We start from the raw sequence: 21,214 nt of genomic DNA on the forward strand, positions 1-21,214 counted from the left end.
TCCTTTCTCTGCCCAAATTATATTCGTATTTTCTCAGCGTGGTGCGGTAAGGGCCATCTAATCATTCTGGTTCTGTGAAATACTGTAGTTTCCTAGATCGTTGGTCAAGCCCCGCGTTATCCATTATCTATTTCAAAGAGACCTCATTGTGATCTCGTTTTCCTACGTACAAGTGCGAACGGATAGTTCATGGCAAGATAATATCAGAAGACTTCATTTTGAGAAACGTCTAGTTTCTGATAAAGAACTTAACGGAATGCCGGATTCATAGGTCGATCGTACGTTACGCGCACTAAAGCCTTTTGCAGGCACCAGATTCAAGCTTATTCGATCTCAGCTGTGAGCTGGTAACATCTTACGTGACAGGGTGACCCAACCAGAAAAGAATCCAGACCAGTACAATTAGGATAAACAGATAATTAGTTAAGACTAGATGTGCGACTGAACTGAGTTGATCAACCAGTAAAATGGAACTATTATGCCGATAGGAAATCATAACTTGAAGAACTGTCGGGAGTCAAACTCCCATTCAGTCATTCTCCATTTCGTGAGTGCTGGGACTAAGTTTAAAAACTCAAGCGACACTTCATTTTGACCCATTTTGTAGTTTATCGAGGTTTATTCAAGGAACAATAATACGCCGTTTGTCCGACCCATATTCCGTGTTTGAGCTGAGCCCAGGGATCAACTAATTTTCACAGGATCAGGGATCAAGATTTATAAAGATTTTGGAATCAGGGATCAAAATTTAAGACCAAAATGTGGTATCAGTCGGGAAAAATTAAACCCCGTTACGACCCTGTGATAGTATATAGTAAATAGTTTTTCTTACTTCTATAGTATATGTACATTTTATAGCATAGCGCGCGTGAATCCTAATCTAATTCCTATTGGCGTCATGGAACAAAATCTGTTTTCCAGGGATCATTTACTTTATTTTCACATTGTTATAAAAGATTTGGTTCATGCTTTTAGCTGTGTGTATATTGAGTGATACAGGGCTCCTTGTTATGGATACACTTGGCAAGTTTGGAGAGCACTCAAAGCTAGAGTTGGTCTCGACTACGCCTCCGGAGCAACTCTTACGCTTCTCTTGCGCTCTCCAAACTTCCCACGTGTATCCATTACTCGATATACAGACGCTAGGCATGAACCAATTCTTAAGTTTTCAAGTACAAAATTTACTGTTCAGTTTATCAGAAAGCAGTTGATCATGACAAGGCGATTGGGGCGAACATTACAAAAATAAAAGAAAGTAAACTCTGTTGAAATTGTCGCTACTTTATTTGTCTTGGCTTTTCCGTTCAGTTTCTAAGGAAGGAGAAGATTTTTATTTGTATTTTTATATTTTTTGGTTACATATATTATTTGTTGCGTCTCGCATACCCCTCCCCTCCCCTCCCCTCCCCTTCCCTCCCCCACTAAGGTCACAGGGTTGAGAGTTTCTGTCACGTGTTGGAACCAAGATCCTTTGCAATGTTCAAATTTCGCGGCAACATGGCCGAGAAGTTGTCTGAGGTATTTAGGGTTCAAGATTATCCCTTTTTACTACAAGTTTCTGTCCAAACTTCTTTTGAAAACATCGGAAATTAAATAAGTTAAACTTTCTTCCTTCATTTACAGGATATTGAAGAAAATGTCGTCGTAAATAAGCGCAAAAATGACAAACCATATGGCGAGCTGCACAGGTCACGTGTACTTGTTTTGAAGGTGAGCTTTCCAGAAATGTAAGACTTTAACGAGTATTTTAGCTATATCAAGGAAAAAAGGGAAAAGCTTCAGTTGAACTGACTGTGGATATAACACTTAGCTACCCTAGCCCCAAATGTCTGCTATCCTGGCTGGAGGTGTTTCTCACTCACTACTCCCTCAAATTTTTCACTAGCAATAATAATTATTATTCTAAACATTATTATATTTTAAGCAATTAATTAAACCTTAAATTAATAATGGAAAGTTTGGGGTGAATTAACGATTATTTCCAGTCTATAGGTGGTTTGCATCGCCGCCATGTTGGTGGACAAAACAAAAGAAAATTTGTTCACAAAGTTTGCATAAGAATGGAAGTTAACTCACAGAGGAGAAAAATCTTATTGTTCCATACCACCAGCATGGCCGCTATGACGTCACATGTAAACCATCAATGTGTATAGTTTCTTTGTCAAGATTTCTGTGCAGCCCCAACATTATTGTGACCTTCCATATGGAGTGGTATCAACTCCAAAAATAAAACTGGAGCTAGATGATATGATGGTCTGTCTGTTTAATTCGTTACTCTGTTTCCAAGATGCAATGGTTTGGCCGCACCATTTAATACTACAGCTAGACACCACGATCATCCATCTATTATGCATATTGCTTGAACAGCACGGTTCAATATTATGGCTTGACAACATGATAGTCCACCCCCTAAATATAATGTTTTGGCAACCTTGCTCAACAAAATGTCTTGAGTTGGCAAGAACCTCCGCACAATGTAACGCCTTTGCCATTATTTGAAGCATTGTTTTGACATGGCAAGACGACAAAATTGACACAGTGATTTCCCCAAGGAACCTGGTAACTAACAGTCAACTTCAAAATTGCATGGTCAGATGGGATTCTCCATTCAACATGGTGGAAAATCTGTTTGGTGGCTCAGATAAAAGTCTTTGAAATTTCCTAACTCTATGAACATTGCTTGTACAGAAATGATTGTAGCCTTTTGATATACGTTAAGACAAGGTGAATACAGGAAAAATAACATTTGGTTGTTTCTGAAAATATTTGAACATTCAAAACTGTTGCATGTTTACAAACGCATAATACCTGTGCGCTAGAAATGAAGTTTGCTGCTCCAAACCAAAACTTTCAAAAATTACATGTAATCTCTCCACTGATATTTATCCTATACAAACAATTAAAATATTCTGTGTAAAGTTCATAACATGTACAATGAGAAAAAATTTCGATTCTTACCCAGAAGAAAGCATTATTAATTCATGATTTTGAGGTTGACTGTTAGTTACCAGGTTCCCCAGGGAAATCATCATGTCAATTTTGTCCCCTTGCCATGTCAAAAATACATAATGCTTCTAAATTATAACGAGACAAAGGCGTGACATCGTGCAGAGGTTCTCGCCACTCAAGACAAATTATTGAGCAAAGTTACCAAAACATTATGTTTAGCGGGCGGATTATGGAATAAAAATTTTAAGGTGCTCTTTCTGGTGTTAATTGTTTTGCTTTATTGGGACTACATAAAAATTTTAAATTTCTGTGATAAGGAAGAGTACTTGTACAGTGTATGAGAATGTAATATGATACATGTAGGTACTACCAGTTAGGTAAATTGGTTTCACAGCATCTTTCACAGTTAGTGATAATACTTGGTGAAATTTACCAATGTTGTTTGTACGTCTCTTTAAGTGATTCTTTAATTCAAATTTCCTTACTTTTTGTTACATCCTAAAATGTCTCCCAAAAAACTGTTATTGCTGCTTGTTTGGTATAAATTGACTCATTGTTGAGCTACACACCTTTTCTTTACCTTTTCTTTTTTTTCTTTCTTTCTTTTTGTTTTTTTTCTTCTTTTAAAAAAAATTAATTGGAATTTTCATTCAGTACCTTTAACTTCTATGGTTTATCCTATAGCTCTAGGAAGCCTATAGTTAATAAGCCCCCGGCTTCTATATAGGCTTCCTAGCCTTTAACACATTTAATATTGTAAATAGTTAAGTAGGAATATTGTAATAGTAAGAATATTGTGTGTCGTCTATAATGTATTTATGTTGTATTTTTTGGTTAATGGCAAAATAAACGAATTGCATTGAATTGAATTGAATAAATTTTTCAGTTGCATACAAAACTTGCACATACTTTTTTAACTTTATTTATTTGCTTACAATACAATACTTCGGTACTTACATTACTACGTTACTTGCACATACTTAAACTGTACTATTCAATTAACCTATTAACATCTCTTAGAAATTATAAACAGAGGAGAGGTTTCCATTTCATTTGATCCTTGGAATTTAGTTTATTTCTTTGCACAATGGTCTTGTTCTTGACAAACTGAAAACATTGAACAAGTTTGTTGCTCAAATCTTTGTGGAAATATATGTCGTTTCCCAAGGAGAGTGAAGTTCACCTGTAGTTGAACATGAGAAGAAGACAGAATCTTTTTCTAAAATTTGTTTTCTGTTTCTTCTTGGTATTTTTTTTTTGTGCAAACTAGGCCAATGTTTTTCCTGAAATGACTGTTTTTGAAACCTTTGAGAAAGTACAACCAGTGATTACTAACCATGACACCACCACACCTCTTTTACTGTCAGTAGTACATGTAGTACACTTCCTTATTCAAGATGAAGGCAATTTTCCCCGGCTAAGTGCTGACATAGCTCTCATATAATTCTTCTTCAGGGACGTGTACATAAGATGTCAGCAATAAGAACACCATTAACCTCAACATACATTAATTTAAATGCTCAGTGGTGAGTTTTTGCTTTTGTGTGTTTGTTTCTTGTTGAAAATGAATGTATTTTCCCAGGCTAGCAATTTCTAACATAGCGCTTACATTTACATTCATTTTCAGGGACATGTACATTAAATGTCAATAGTCATGCAATAAGGACACCATTGATTCAACATGGCATTCTTTTGAATGCCCGAAGGTGAGTTTTTGCTTTTGTCTGTTTGTTTCCTGTTGAAAATGAAGCTATTTTCCATGGCCAGCAAGTTACTAATACAGCTCTTATATTCTTTTTCAGGGAAGTGCACATGAAATGTCAAGAGGCATGCAATAAGGACACCATTAACCTCAACATGGCATTCTCTTAAAGAAAAATAGTCAATGGTGAGTTTTAGTTTTTGTCTGTTTGTTTTCTTGTTGATGAGGAGCTACCTTATTATAGGAAATTAATAATGCACTTTATCAATGCGATTTTACAAAATTTGCATTAATTTAATGTATCTTAATTAATGTTTTACAACATTGTTATTTTAAAGCACCTTTATTTCATTACAAAACCTTACCCAAATTTTTGGCTTTAAAAAAAACTTAGAAACATCTGTGCACTTGTCTTGGAAGATTTTATTGACTGTAGCCAAAACGCAGTTTGGCATTCAGAAATGTAAAGTGCGAGTTTGCAGAATTATGAAAATCGCAGTAAATAAAGCAAGATGCTTATCAAAAAATTCGCGTTAATTTAGTGTAACGTAAATTTTCTTCGTGTTGTCAACGTGCATTGTTAATTTCCTATAACAAGGTAGTTTCTTAAGGAACTTTAAATAATAAATAACTCACTTTATGTAAGTGTCAGTGTATGTAGCACAGAGTGCTAATAATTATTTGGGACACTTTCCAGTTTGAATTGGAATTTAGAAATGTTGGTCTTTAAGGAGAGGGGAAAATGGGAAAACGAGAGTACCTGGAAATATAACCTGCGATCAGGTACAGGTTTTATGTATTTTCTTTTTTTGAGAGAGAGAGAGAGAAGGGAAAAATCTGCTTATTCTATATTCTGGAATACAGACAATCGAACGTCACCATTGTAGCTTAGTGTGCGTCCGATTGGCCCTATTCCAGAATGTGTGGTTCCAGAAAATATCCATGCCCCCACCACAGAGGGAATTTCACATAGGACCCCCTCACCCCCCAGGATTTTCCATTTTCGAGGTATTTTTTTAATCCCCCCCCCCCACCCCTTCGGAAATTCCTCAAATACAGAATACACCCCCACCCCCCTCTGGAAAAGTTTTATTTCAAAAGAACGCTTCAAAAATCAGTTTGATGTGAACATTTCAGAAATATCAAGAACTGCCTGCACGAGGAGAAAATATGCGTTATCGAAAAGCGCGCACGCCGTTCAATTTCACCGGTAGAGTTGCCAAAAAGCTCTTGATACTGAAATAATTGTTTTGTTTTATATTTACCTGTGGTCATTGACATCAGACTTTACCATTAGCTTCGCTGAAGATTTTAAATCTTAATTGTTGGAATAAGTCCGGCAATGCAAAAATGTGCATATGTCATGTTTACGTTCCCATGCAAATTTGTAGGAGATCAAAAGGATTATCGCTTTAGTTCTACTCAATCGATTTTCTCATGGTAATCATTCAGTCTAGTTATTTTAGTCAATAGTTTTCCTATTGAATCGGAATAGCTTGGACAAAGGAAGCATAAGCAGGGCAGGGAGACAAACTGACCTTTCAGATCGTAACTTGATACCGCAGATGAAATGGAGCCGCAAAACGAAATTAGCATGTTCATGTTCTTATGCAGATTTTGTATGAGATCAATAACGCATTAAAGAATGTCGAATTGGCTCTATTTTGTTTAATTTCGGCAAAGAAATTAAGTTACTAATTTTGGACTTTGAGTTGAAATACTTTGGACAAAATAAGTTTTAACACGGGTCAGTTTTGACAAACCAATTATAATTGACCCCAGGAATTGACCTTTGCCGGTAACTCTACACAGCAAAACAAAAATAACAAACAAATATTTCAATGTTTTAGGTAAAATTGGGGCTTTCACTTAATAGCCATACAAAATTTTCCCTTTTAAACATTGATACAAATTCAATTGTTGCCAGTGAACAATATTTTTCTACGCAAGAAAGTTTCTCAAACAACTGTTTTATAATAACTGAGTCACGCAACGCAGACACATTTTTTTGTCTCAGTTGGAGTACTTCGCTTACAAAGGCTTTTCAGAGAAGGGAAACACGTTTTTAATGTAACAAGGGTTTCTTAAAACAGCTAAACAAAGTTACGTCTTCAAGAAAGATCTACGAAGTTGCGAAGTTAATTTTGAACAACTATGTCTGACATGAACGTGAAGTTGACCCTCTGGAAACTTATCCAACCATTCACCACTCCTCCCCTCTGGAATTTCCTGGGCCATTGACCCCCCCCCCCCCCCCCACCCCTCTGGAATTTCCAATTCCTTCTGTGGTGGGGGTATGGATATTTTTCTGGAACCACACAATTGCTAAAAATCCTTCATAAGACACTGGATTCGTATGGGTCATGGAATACCTGGAAAGTCATGGAATTTTAGAATATTATTTCATTTTCCAGGCCTGGAAAAACATGGAATTTAGGTGTGGGTCATGGAAAGTCATGGAAAATTATGTTTATTAAAAAGTACAAAATAATTTTTTTTTTTTTTTTTTTTTTTTTGTGAAGAAAATAGTAAAACATATCCAAAAATGAAAGATGATTTCCAAGAAAATGGTCAAATTTAGGTCATGGAAAACTTGGAGAATTCATGGAAAAGGTCATGGAAAGTCGTGGAATTACAAAAGCTCCAAAGGGTATGAACCCTATAAGAGGTTTGGGGGTTAACAGGATAGAGAATGGGTCTTGAATACTGTCTTACTTCACTTAGTGATCAATATATTTTTGTTCTCTTTCTATAAAGGATCCAAGAACTTTCAGATGTCAGATTCAAACAAGCAGCAAAGATTATCATCTCCGTAACTGGCCAAGCAAGCAAGTAGAGGTAGAGAAACTAATTTTACTTTAAGAAGTGTAAGAAAACTATCATATTTACTCACAGTTATGCCGTATGAATAATATTTGAACAAAATACAATGCAAGGTTTAAAGTTTACAAAGTATGCAGCTTAGATGCGAATACAGGCAAATCTGTATATTTTGTTTGTGTTGGAAATAGTCCAGCATTTATGCTGTGGTTAAAATGTGGGCACAGCAGGTCATAGTTGGGGTGTGCATGCAGCTTAGGGTAACAACGTGTAGCCTTCACACGAATACGGCCTAGACACGTGAGTCAATATGGTAGTTTATGCTCCAGTTTTGTTTCTTTTTTAGCAGCTGAACAGTTACAACAAAGTCTTTCTTTTCAAGATACAGTGCAACCACAGATATAAAGAACCCAGTGTAGAATATAATTTTTCGGGAGAGAAAATGTGAATTCCAATCAGAAATTGCGCATCCAAAAATTTAGAACTAATAAACACTTTAGGGTTTAATGATAAAACTATGAGGCAATTTGTTTGCTTTTTTCTGAAGAATCGGGCTTACCCTTTTCTACAATGATTTTTACAATAATAAATGTTTAATTTAACAAGATTGAGGAACAAGTGATCATGCATAGAAATCTTAGGCCGATAGTCTATTTTCATTAAGAGTTTCAAGGAAGGGCACTTTTTCTCAGTGTACTTGATGCAATTATCTTTCTAACAGATGCTACCAATTTTCAATAAGAGTGTCCTGTAGATTTCTTTGAACCTTGTACTTTCCTGCAGCTAAGTGGTAGAGCATCTGAACTAGTAATTGGAAATTCTTAGGTTCGACTCCTGATACAGTGCAGGAGCACTCGGATTGCCTGTGTCACTCACTGAATAATATATCGTTCTCGAGTATTCTTATTATAGCTTAACAATAGCTTTGCCTGCGTGTGTAAACAAGACAGAACTGACCACAATTGTGAGCGTAATTTGTCATTCATGATATTAAAAGGTAATCAAATGGTATGCTCGTGAAATTAGGAAATAATTTCACTTGCATTTTAGAAATTAAATATTAGAATTTTAACAAAACGCGCGTGAAATAATTTCCTAATTTCACTTGTCACCATTTGATTACATATACAAATGTCTTACTCACAGTTTGTTTAAGTTTCATTAGGTCTCACAATTTCATAGTTTTCAGTAAGGATTCTAAGTACAAATGTTTTCCTATCAAAAATCAAAGAGCTATTCGTCTGTTTTCAAGGAAATTTTTTTTATTGTTTTCTGGCTTTGTGTGGAAAACGAAGTTCAAAAATGACGGAGATCTATCGGTCCATCCTCTGAAGGAGTTGAGACACGATTTTTGGTAAATCATTAGGCATTTTTCAAATTAGCAACAAAGATTCCTTGTGCAGAGTGATAAAATCTATCTCGGTTGTGGCTGAAGAATGATGATGATGTTACTTTTTGGTTAAAATTTGAAATAATATTTACGTTCTCAAAGAGTTAGGCCAATTGGCAAATGTAATCTTCAGTTTGAATTCGAGACTTGATCACATGATCTCAAGTGAAACCCAATGTCAGGCAATCTGCAGATCAGCCCTGTTTCATTTTAATTTTGCCTTTTAATCTTTGTCGCTTCGATTTTAGACATTTACTAAGTTCAAGACTGGAGTTTGAGGAACAAGTGATTATGCATAGAAATCTTAGGCGGATTGTCTATTTTCATTAAGAGTTTTGAGCAAGGGGTACTATTTCTCAGGGTATATTACTTGTCTTGATGGAATTATCTTTCAATAAGAGCCTTCTGTAGCTCTCTTTGAACCTTGTACTCTCCTATACCCCAGTGGTAGAGCATCTGAACTAGTAATCAGAAGTTCTTAGGTTCGACTCCTGATAGGAGCACTTGGATTGCCTTTATCCTAGTATGCCTGTGTCACTCACTAAATAGTACATCATTCTCAAGTATTCTTATTATAGCTTCACAATAACTCCAAGTATTGCAAAGTAAAAATCATGGACTATTTTGATTATCTTTGATTTCGGTTGAATGTTGCCTGTTTGTCAGCTTTAACTAGAGATTCTGTTGTCGAGGAATTTCCATATTTATGCAAAACGAAAAATTTAGAGGCTACTCTGTTTATCCTCATCCCAGAATACGGCCAATCCAGCGCAACCTTTAAGTTAAAAATGGTTTCTTTTTGCTACTCCTTGACTGTTTTCTGTTTATAATCTGTAAATTGAATTTAGCACATTTTGTATAAATGTTTCCCAGATAGAGAAATGCTGTCTTATTTTCAGAATTTTAAGGCTAAAAATTATTTCTTAGTGCAGATTTAATCATACACCATTGTCCATTCAATTCATGTTGAGAAATACATTCTCCATCAAAATTGTATTCACAATTTGTAAATAACTGGTACCATTTTAAGTACCTGTAGTAATAATTAATTTTATTTTGTCAGATTTTCAACTGATGGTGGAGAACAATTTATCAGTAAAATATATATATGGTGAACAGGACATTTGTGTGTTTTCAGTTAGGCTGGTTTTACTGAATGTTTATTGAGTGGTTTGTTAGGATGGAAAAGGTATATTAATGATGCTTGACTGGAAGGAGCTTAGATTTAAAATGTCTTACTCACAGTCTTGTTAAATTTCGTTAGGTCTCACAAATGCATAGTTTTCAGTAAGGATTCTAAGGACAAGTGTTTTCTTATCAAAATTCAAAGAGCTATTCGTCTGTTTTCAAGGAAATTTTTTTTTATTGTTTTCTGGCTTTGTGTGGAAAATGAAGTTCAAAAATGACTCAGTTCTATTGGTCCATCCTTGGTCCTGCTTAAAGTAAAAGTGTGGTTCTTTTTCACTGAATAAGTATTTTAAGGCGAACAAGCAGAGTTTTTTGTTGAATAGCTGTTTCTGGTTTGACAACAAGTTGTGGCATTTGAAGTGATTTCTCCAAAAAGCTATTTTTCCAAGTCTGCTTTTATGTTGTTAGATAGTGGAGTGGAACATCACTTACAATTTCTCGCTAAAAGTATTTGCGGGCCACCATTAGTGGGCCGCCATTCGCTGTTCTGTTTCCATTTAAAATGTGGTTAGCTTTTAATTGAAGTTTGACATTTAAGATCGATTGTAAGTGATTCTCAATTTGCTGCTTTCTACTAAAATTTCAGCTTTCACTAAAGGAGTTGAGACAATTTTTTAGTAAATCATTAGACATTTTTCAAATTAGCAACAAAGATTCCTTGTGCAGAGTGATAAAATCTATCTCGGTTGCGGCTGAAGAATGATGATGATGTTACTTTTTGGTTAAAATTTGAAATAATATTTATGTTCTCGAAGAGTTAGGCCAATTGGCAAATGTAATCTTCAGTTTGAATTCAAGACTTGATCACATGATCTCAAGTGAAACCCAGTGTCATGCAATCTGCGAATCAGCCCTGTTTCATTTTAATTTTGCCTGTTAATCTTTGTCTTTTTGATTTGTGTAAGTTTACTGAGTTCAAGACTGGATTAAGGGATTTTCTGGTCTTTTTCTACCGCAGTTGGCTATAGAGAGTGAAGTTCAAAAACCACGATTTCTCAGTAAATTTACTGGCTGCCTGGGGCCATTTTGTAACAAGCTGTTGTAGTCGGCTTCTTGTGTTGGCCTTCAGTCCTGCTTTCATAAATCTAAGGATTTTCTGGTTCTTTTTACTGTTGTAAGGTTATGTTTGGAATTCAGTTTGCCCTGCACTCCTCAGTGTTTTTGTTGCATTTGTCTGTTTGTCAGTTTTTCGGTTTTTGTCATATTGACTTTCCTGGTCAGTTTACATGCCTGATAGGAAAGCTATGTAACTGATGTTCAAAAATCGCCAGTGTTTGATATGTTAGGGAGACTAGCTATTTCATAGACCATACACTGTATGTCAGTCCTCTTGTAATGTATTTTCATCTTTTGATCAATATCGTCACATGTCTGTCTGAAGATTATTGCTGAGACATGATTCCAAAGTGACTTAAGCTGGTCAATTTCCATGCATGCAATATTAATCCTATTCAGCCTGGTTTGGGGGGAGGGGGGTACAAAGTGCCCGACCTGACTTAAAGCATTCATAAATTCCTCAATATTAAACAAACACCACCAAACTTGGAGACTTTTCCTAAAATGTATGCAATTTGCTTCAACACCTAATAATATTGTTCACGTGATTTGATGTTTTCATGGCAACAAGGTTTTGACAGCCTTGTTTTTCAACTTTGTAATTTTTTTACCTTTTGTGAAGAAAGTGTATTGTCGTTAAATTTTTTGTAAACCATTTAAAGCAGATGTTTCATTGGTTTTGATTATTTTTGAGTCAATTTGAATGGTTTTCTGAGGTTTTTGCCATGAAATTGAGAAATCCAAAATAGCAAACTCAAGATGGCAGCTGGGAAGAATCAATCACATAATTGCCCCTTCATATGACCTTATTGTCCCATTGTTTGAGCACTAAAGGAAACAGTTTAGGCATATAATTTACCCTCCAGGTTTCATTGTCATAGTGTTAATGCTCTTGAAGTGACGAAGGGGCCGATACAAAGTGCCCCTCAGGTTTAGGAACTCAGAAAAAAAACCGGGCTTAACAGGGTTTGAAAAATCATTAGCAGGACATTCCTGAGTCTGTTCGCAGTTTAAACGTTTAGCGTTCATCAGTTTTTAGTTACGTCAAGTGCAATTCAAGTTGCAGAGAAGAATCGAATGTGCTCTCTGTTTGACTTTTAAGCCTGCTTTAATGATTTTTTCTACTGTAAAGAGTAGTACTTGTTGTCTGTTGATTTAGCCAGTTCTTTCCAGGCCAAGGTTGTATTAAATTCCATGCCTTCCATGCCATTCAAATGCAACTTACAACTTGAAAATTGGGCCTATTTGTATCTTTTTGGCAAGAGATGTAAGCTTGAGGTATTCAATTTTCAAATGAAAAAACCAAACCAATCTCAGTTTTTATTAATATAAATATTGTTTTCCCTGCTAGTTTTCAGTAAGGTTTGCAAGTCGGTCTAGGTATGATTCCTCATTGAAAAATTCAGGCCATTTTTGAGCTTTTTGTTTAAATTCTGCGTGTTCAGTTTTCAAGAAAACTTTGAATTTCAGAGACATGATTACTAAGTGTTCAGTCTCGATTTTGTTTAAGTTAAACAGATGTTAGTTTGCAGTTCTTGAGAATTTCAAAATTAGAGCTTGCTTTGCCAGCAAAGTTGGAAGGCCATTTGTCACCTCACACCTTGTTAAATTCTGCATGGAAGTGAGTTTCAATTTTCTTTACTCTCAGTTAGATTTTGTATATTTACCAGTTTCTATGAGGATTTCATTGTCACTTAAGAGTTATTTCTGAACGAAATTTTGAAGTTGTTACGCCAGGGTTTTCAGTTCGCAGTTTAATTTTCCAAGTGAAAATTTAAACCACCGGTCAATTTCAGGATCATCGATTTCTGAATAACTTATAAGGTTCTCTATCTTTTGTTATCTTACAAGCTTTTTACCAATATGTCTTTTTTCAGTAACACAGCCAATCAGTGGGTAAAATTAACCTTCTAAGGCCATCTGTTTTTCTCCGATTAGTTTTCAACGTTTTTACCCAAAAAGGCGCAACACAAAAGGGACCAAGCTCCTCCCACTTTCGACATTAAATGTAACAAATGCCGGTTAGCTCGAAACAAAATAATTCAAGGAATTTCGCGTGTTTCCTAGCGCTAGCGTAAGCATTGCACTTTCAATAAAATGCAGGCTGTGATAAATTATTAAAATTTCTGCTTTCTTTCTCTCCCTGCACAAATTAACATAGCAATTCCTATGGCCTTCTGATTAATAACCGAGCTTTGGTTTTCCTGGAAAACGTTTCATAAAATTATTCAGTAGCAATTTGTGATTTCTACCTAAACTTGCGGTTTGAAAAGTATTCATCGAGTTTACTTTAAAGTTTTTACAAAAATTCGTCTCGTTCGGCAGTTATATCTGTGTTGCACTGTATCAATAAGGTTGGGTTCGATTGACCATATTCCGGAGTAAGAATAAGCGGAATAGCTGTTAGATTTCTCTTTTTTAGCAAATTTGGGAAAACATTTCTGCAAACTTTCGCTAACGCACGATAATTTAAGAGCCATTTTGTATTTCAGTAATTCCAAAAACCTTTTATGAGGGATTTCTTGCCATCGTCGCATGTATTCCTATTCTGGAATAGGGTCAATCGAACGCACCTAAGCTAGTGACCATTTACACGATACTCATTTGCTTACAACTGTATCACGGCGGGATACTGCTTTTTAAACAACAAAGTGCCAGACTCGAAGACAATTCTTAATGTTTAATTTAGCCACTACTGCTGAAAATTTTTTTCGACGCGTTTCAAGTTTTTCATTTTGTAAGCAAAGTTTGAGAACAAGCCAAAAAGAAAACCTCCAAGTATGTTTTTCATCGAAGAATCTCCTGTAACAATATTTTTTTAAACAAATATATTGCCAAATCTATCTGCATTTTGATTTGCCGTAGTTTGTTTTCTATGGTAACCGCCGTTTAAACTACTCAAATTTTCCCGCCAAAAGACTTAGAAAAAATACGGGCGCCTAAAATACGCATGCGCCGTTTTTTTTTTAATTTTTTAATCATTTCAACTAGTTATACTCCGTTTGAAAATGTCAAATTTTCCCGCCAAAAGACTTAGAAAAAATACGGGCGCCTAAAATACGCATGCGCCGTTTTTTTTTTTAATTTTTTAAGGCAATAATGTAATATTTAATATCTATTTTAGTTGTCAAGTATTCATTTTATTAGCTAATAATAAAAGACAATAAAGATCATAACAGTTGTTTCAGTTTCATTTTGTGTTCTTTTATTTCTTTTTCTCAACAATGCTTTTCAATAATAAGGTAATTAAATTAAAATCTTTTAACTAATTAAAGGTGTGACAAAAACTTTTCTTCCTATATATACTAAGTCTTTTGGCGGGAAAATTTGACCAAATTTGCACAGCGTTTCCCCTGGCAACAATTTTCGCCAAAAATTTAACGGAGAACCCTTTGAAATTTTTTGATCACAAAAAAATTGCAAAGAGTGCCCCTACAAATTAAAATCCGCCAAAAAACGCATACACCACTTCGTAAGGAAACTTTTTGTGAAAAATTTTAAGCTTTTTAAGTCTTGAATTCGAAAAAATTTGGAACAAAATTTGTCTGAAATAAAGTTTCCTTTGCGAAGTGGTGTAAGCTAAAAGAGCGACATGGTGAGCCGTTAAACAGTTTTGCAGCAGGGAAAAATTAAATGATCACAAAAAATTTTGAACAGAGAACCAATAGAAAAACGCTTATGTTTTTGTTTCCCAAACTTAAACCAAGTTTATATCAGCTGCAAAACCATTAAGCTTACCATGTCGCTTTCAAAGATCTAATTCAACTAGCAAATGAAGTCAGCACAGGCTAACAGTGTTACAGAGGACGAGTGAAAGCATCTTTTTGGTCAAAATAATCAAGTTGTTTTGAATATCGAAACAAATTCTTTGTACTTTGTCGCTTACTTGTTCCCAGCTACGTTTCATTTTACAAAAATCAAGACACTGTCTAGTTCGTATATACTCTTTTCGAACTTTGTTTTGTTTTGAAATATCAAGTTATTTTTGTTTGCCGCTTTTTGAATGAATTTATCGAAGTTTTCATATTTAAAAATAAATCCTCTTGTCAATCCATTTTTCGCTTCTTTTCAGTAAACATTTTGGAGAATAGCAATACAAAATCCGTAACGATATTTGGTCTGTTTACTCTTAAGTTCGAAACAACCGTTTGGAAAATATCAAGACAATTCTCCAGATAACTAAGGTCACAGTTTGTTTATTGACGATTAACAAGGAAATATTTGGTCCAATTATTGTTCATTTTTGGAAATAATTTTGAAGATATCAGTTCAATTTCTTTACATCTTTAAAAGGAGCTGATTGGTTTATCTTCGGCTCTTTATAATATTTTGGCAAATATCAACACAATTCGATTCCTCAAAGTCTTTGATGATTTGGTTCGTTTACTTTCTAGTTCGAGTTAAAAATACGTGCTTTCACTCGTTTGTCCCATGTAACACTGATTCAGTTGAACAAGATTTTAAACATAAAATTAAATACTAAAAAAACTAACGTCTGGTTGAAGTAATGGGAAAAGAAACTCGAATGAAAAATTAATCTAAGCCCCAATATTGAATTTTCCTACCAGTATAAGTAAGAAATATCCATTAATATTTGAAAATAGCGTTATTTTGTGTCACTGATTTGTTCAATTTTTATAGTCAGCAGGACCACAAAGGACATTACAGATTGTTCCACGCAGCTCTAAAGTGTGAACAGCAGAGAAAACTCTATTTTTCGGTCGCACAATTTTTTTTTTTCACAGGAAAATTTGAATTCAAATACAATTCAATTTTAATATTCTCTGAGGAATACTTCAAGATGAAGTTGAATTTTGTGCCTTTGCCGTAAGCGCAAACTTGTAAATTTAGAGAGCAATAGATTTCTTCAAAACTCTCGTGAACTATTTTGTAAACAACTCGGTTGAACGTGCAATCTAATCAATTTTTTTTTTCACAGGGAAATTTGAATTCACATACAATGCAATTGTAAAATTCTCTGAGGAATATTTCGAAATAAATTGGAATTTTGTGCCTTTGCCGAAAGTGCAAACTTTTAATAGATTTCTACTTCGACAGTTTAAATCACTTTTTTTTTTATAAAAATGACCAAAATCTCATCTTTCTTAGGTTGGAAAATTTTAACTGGGTAAATTGTGTTTTTGTTTTTCTTTCTCACAATGTCACTTTGACGTCAGATTTACATAATATTTTTGCACGGAACATAAAAGTGAGAACAACTCGGTTGAACGTATAATCTATTCAATTTTTTTCACAGGAAAATTTGAATTCAAATACAATGCAATTTTTAGATTCTGTGAGAAATATTTTGAAATGAATTTGAATTTTGCGCGTCTGCCGTAAGCGCAAACATAAAAGGAAGTTGTCTGTCCTCTGAAACTGTTGTTGTCCTTTTTTTCGTTTGTGGTGGTCAATTAATGACTTACTCCTCGAAGTCCTCTTTTGGCACGCCTTCTTGTTGTGATTTTAATCATTAAAAAAAAGCCTGTTTCCGACAAAAAAAAATGGAATACAGCAAATCTTCAAATTTATATCTCTGCCGGAAATAAAATGGTGGGAAAATCATTCAATCTTTTGTGGTCCGTAACTCTAATTTGGTGCAAAAGGTGTCCCCGAGACGTTTTCTATGGTTTTGTCCACATCATTCCAACCAGACGCTTGTTTTTATCATACATACTACAGCATGTAAAGGGAACATAAGGAATAACAGAAGGATCCTCCATAATTTTTCGTCTTCATTAAAAAATAAAATTTTTCGTTCAAGGAAATCGTTGTAAAATAGGTCCACGCCACACTTAAACAATTCGATCAGTCATAGACGTTTCCATGGAGATCCTCTTCAAAGCCTTTTGCTCCCTTGACAACAGTAAACGAAGGTGGAACTGCTAAGTGTAGATGTCTGATTTTCATTTTTATTCCCGTCGCGAATTGACCAAAACTGAAGAATTTATTTGAAAATTTAGGCTTGTAGTTTCTTTGTTATTCACTCAAAAGATCGAGAAGTCATCAACAGAGTTTCTACTTCACAGAGCATACGATAAAGAATTTTGCAGATTTTTGTAGATAATCAGACAATTTAATATCGAATTAACCAAAACAGAGAGAGATCCAAAACTAAAAAACTATGAAATTTAACTGTCCATTTTTGTAAGAATGTGAACAAGGTTTCCATTCGCAGACCAAATGATGTAGAATTTTGAAGATTTTTTTACATAATCAGGCAATTTGATATCGAATCAACCAAAACGGAGAGTGATATAGAAAACCGAAGAATCAGTGATTTTGAAATTGAAGCTTCCATTTCTTTTGTAATTCATTTAAAAGGTAAGCCCATCAACAAAATTTCCAATTTACACACCAAATAATATATAATTTTCAAGATATTTGAAACAATCAGGTAATATAAGATTGACCTACCAAAACAAATATTTCTTTTGGACGTTTTCCATTCCCTAAAATTGTTTTGAAGTTAAGAACGAAAACGCAATTGCTAGTCTCATCTCTTGATATCCTTGTTTGGTGTTTCGGCTTAGCCTAGAAGTGTTTCAGATTTCAATTTTTTTCCAAAAAAGAGAAACAATTTTTTAGCTTTTGACCGAGCTGTCCTTTTATCCAGCGTTATTTTTTCATTTTCATTTTACACAACTTGCAGTTCCACCTTGGCAACAGAATATAACTGAAAATTTCTGAATAGCGCAACACTGAGTGATCTCCGATGTTGAAGTTTTAAATTTCTTTTCAATTTTCAAATTTTTTTCATTTTCAAGTTTCATTTCCCAATTTTACGTTTAAAAAAATTTCAATTTAAGTTTCAAGTTAATTTGATTGAAATCTCGAATAATATGGCGTTAAAGTATGTCAGTATGGACTGATCGCTCAGAGTTAACGCTAAAACTGCCTTAACCGATCTGCAGAATAATACCTTAAAAAGATGGCTGGTGTATTTTAGAAGGAATGAAAAAATTCTGCTGCGTTTTCAGTGTTTACAAAATTAAACGACCGTATATTCGAGTGTCAGCATTTCTGACTGAAAATATCAGCCTACCCCCCCCCCCCCCCCCTCCCCCGATCTGCCCTCTCAGAGAATGGTTAGTTTGTTGGAAAATTTAAACATACGATATTTTAGTAAATAGATCAATTGACTGTTAGTGAATTGAAGATTCAATAGTTTTGTCATACACCGCCACCATCTTTCAAAGGTATCCTTTTTATACAAAAATTTAATCTTATCTTTGATCCGTTTGCTTCAGTTCAATGCTTTTTACTCTTTTCTGATCCTTTTGCTCCTCCAGTTCAGTCTTCTTTCTCGTGAAAATGTCCTTCCTGAAAATAAAACAAACAAAACACATGAGTTTGTGTTCAACAAATACACCCGTACAAAGTCAGCAGCATGCTTTGCTAAATACTTGAAATTTAAATAACGTTTATCGTCGCCGTCACCACAATCATAATTAGCATGCGATATTTCTTTAGGCTCGGAAAAGCCCAAAATTAAAATTAAATTTTTTTCGATTTTCATTTCATGAAGTAAAGAGAAACAAAAGGCACCATAGGACAATACTGCTCAGTAGCTTTCATTTGAATGGTCACACTTTAGGATTTCATGCACAGACTCAAAAGGTAGAACCACCTTGTACAACATGATAAACAGCACCACACAGCAAAAGTTGGTGAAGAGATTTAACAAATTTGGACAGTAAACTTGTACCTAAGTTTCAAGAGTGCAACTTGCCTAAGTGAGTTTTTCAAGGCTGAAGAATGCAAAATGTATTCGTAGTATTTCAATGGAAAGCAGTGGACAAAGTCCTCAACACGTGGTCGCTTCGAACAATTTGGAAAAAAGGTTTCTTGCCACAGAAAAGACCTTAAATTCAGTTTATTTATCGTTAATTCTTCTGTAAGCGCTATGTGTCTGTTTAGCTCTTCTTACAAGGTCTTGTTTAATTATTCTGTTTTAGAACCACGCAGAGTGAACCGCAACGTCGATAAAACAAACTCCAGGACGCGCTCACATCGACTGACTTCGGAGTTTTACGTACTGAAAACACTTAATGGAATAAGACTCTTACCGTTTGCGTCTTGGTGAAGCGAATATTCCTTCCCTCAAAGTCTTTGATGCTTGTTCCTGACGTCTCAGTAAAGTTTCAACGACAGAGGTCACCTTCACACGTCCTCACTCGCCAAGCAGTTGCTCGGTTTGACAAGAATTCTGCACTTTCAGTCATGAATATGGATTAGAAGCTGGAACCAATCGCTGGTCGATAGAAAAACCATATTTGGAGTGGAATTCTATGCCCATGTTCTAATGAATAAACTTGACATTTTTCTGTTTTTGTTCAAACCTCAGCCTGTGGGATTTATAGCGTGAAATAGCTGTCTGGAATATTTTTCCCGCACATTAAAATTGTGGTTGTTTGAAGCCTTGAAATCTCTTATCATCTTTGTGTTACAAAATAGAAATTAATGCACTCTTATACTATATGATGATAAAAACTCTTTCCGCTTTTCTGAGTCAAAAGCACCTCATGATCGAGGAATACTCATAGTCTCTGTATTCGCTGAGAATCAGAGATTGTCTTAAAAACTTTATCAGAATAAAAACAAAAAATACGACAACTTCTACAAAGGGTTATTTTCTAGTTTTTATCTTACCACCTTAAGATAGACAGATATTCTTTATCCTTCGCAGTAACAAGCTTGGAATTAAGGGAAATCAATGCTTGCAACTGATCAAGTAAAATAGAGAAAAGGAGATTAAGACCAACATTACGGGGTGCTTATAAATCCTATCTTATACTAATAAATTTGAAATGTGAGGTTTCGTTATCACGTTCCAATTCTCCTATTTTCCTGGGAGAAAAATCGAATTTGTGTGATTGTATTTTAATGAAATAGGAAGAAATTTAAGGCAGAGATAAAAGAAAAACGTACGGGTACATACACCAAGAGACTTCCATGAGACATCCATACCCTCTAGCCGAGTTTTTCCTTGTAGAGGTTTTTTTGTTCTTTTCATTTCTAAGATTTATTTTAAAAGCATTGTGAGAGATTAATGGAGCCCTCTTACCGTGGATTGCCCGAAACCTTGAAACCTCCACAGCTAAAAAAAGAAAAAAACCGAAGCATTGAAAGGTAATGCCTTCCCTCTCCTACCCCGCAAGAATGACAAGGCTATGCTTCATTTCTGGAAAAACTAATCAAAGTAAAATGCACAGATTTTCAACCATTTCTCTGGATAAAAAACTGACTACTTAGTAAAAACTCTATCTCCACTATATCATAGGTGTGACAGTTTATCAGGGTCTGATGTCAGCGAGAGAAACAAGAGGGAAAGACACAATTAGTGGTCACTTTTAGGTCTAATTACAAATGCCTGAAAGATTTTCATCGTAATATTAGGTCGGTAAAAAATAAGAATTGTAGTTTTGTTTTCTTAAGTAAAAGAAAAAAAGTTTCCTAAATAGGTTTTTCGGGATCCGGGACTATAGCGGAAAAGAGCGACGATATTCGGGATTAGGTTTAGGGACGGGACGCGGGAATTGACGATTTTACCAAGCGGGATGCGGAAATGTTACTCTAAAGAAACGAGATCCGGTGAAGTCCGGGAAGTCCGGTGTGGAAAATGTACAATGAAAATCTAGTTGTCACCGTTCTGGACTAGAAAAGAAATTTACGGGTCCTGTGTCTCCCTGAGACCTTGCGGTTAACTTGAGCCGATATCCAAAATTCCAATTCGACCTGGAAACAGTGGATGGAAGAGCCACCCCGTGGAATCCACTTAAATTCCCAATGCCCAACCCTAAACAAATGCCACGGAGCTAGCGCACACAACGGCATAAAGGAACTAATTCAAACGGCTCCGAATGATGAGAAAACACATTCGGTAAATTTGAGTAGTTTCCTTCATGATCAAAATCAAATGGTGAACAGAGAGATCTCACCACATTCTGATCGAAAAGGAAAATCTCTCAGAAACGTACTCAGGAAAGCACTTACCCAGAAGTCTAAGGTACATTAAGAAACCAGTGGGAGTCGTGTTTGGCCTGTCACCTTTTCAAATATCTGTTGCAGTGCCACGTTGTGGTACGTGAGTAGCAATGCTCTCTAGC

The 21,214-nt window shown here is 35.1% G+C and overlaps 1 long non-coding RNA gene across 3 annotated transcripts; it reads left to right on the forward strand.

Annotated features, from left to right (window-relative positions):
- The first annotated feature begins 1,488 nt into the window (after nt 1-1,488).
- LOC146481666 (uncharacterized) lies at nt 1,489-19,614 on the forward strand. Of its 3 annotated transcripts, XR_014864279.1 has the most exons (7): nt 1,489-1,518; nt 1,624-1,710; nt 4,405-4,475; nt 4,577-4,655; nt 4,752-4,837; nt 7,409-7,489; nt 19,064-19,548. It is a non-coding gene; the product is annotated as an uncharacterized LOC146481666 (long non-coding RNA). The 3 variants fall into 3 exon arrangements; XR_014864278.1 differs by lacking the exon at nt 19,064-19,548 and having other exon boundaries at nt 7,409-14,292; XR_014864280.1 differs by lacking the exons at nt 4,405-4,475; nt 4,577-4,655 and having other exon boundaries at nt 1,490-1,518; nt 1,624-1,727; nt 4,777-4,837; nt 19,064-19,614.
- Nucleotides 19,615-21,214: the final 1,600 nt, after the last annotated feature.

Source organism: Pavona decussata, unplaced genomic scaffold (genome assembly GCF_977016875.1).
Source record: "Pavona decussata unplaced genomic scaffold, jaPavDecu1.1 SCAFFOLD_48, whole genome shotgun sequence".
Taxonomy (NCBI): Eukaryota; Metazoa; Cnidaria; class Anthozoa; order Scleractinia; family Agariciidae; genus Pavona; species Pavona decussata.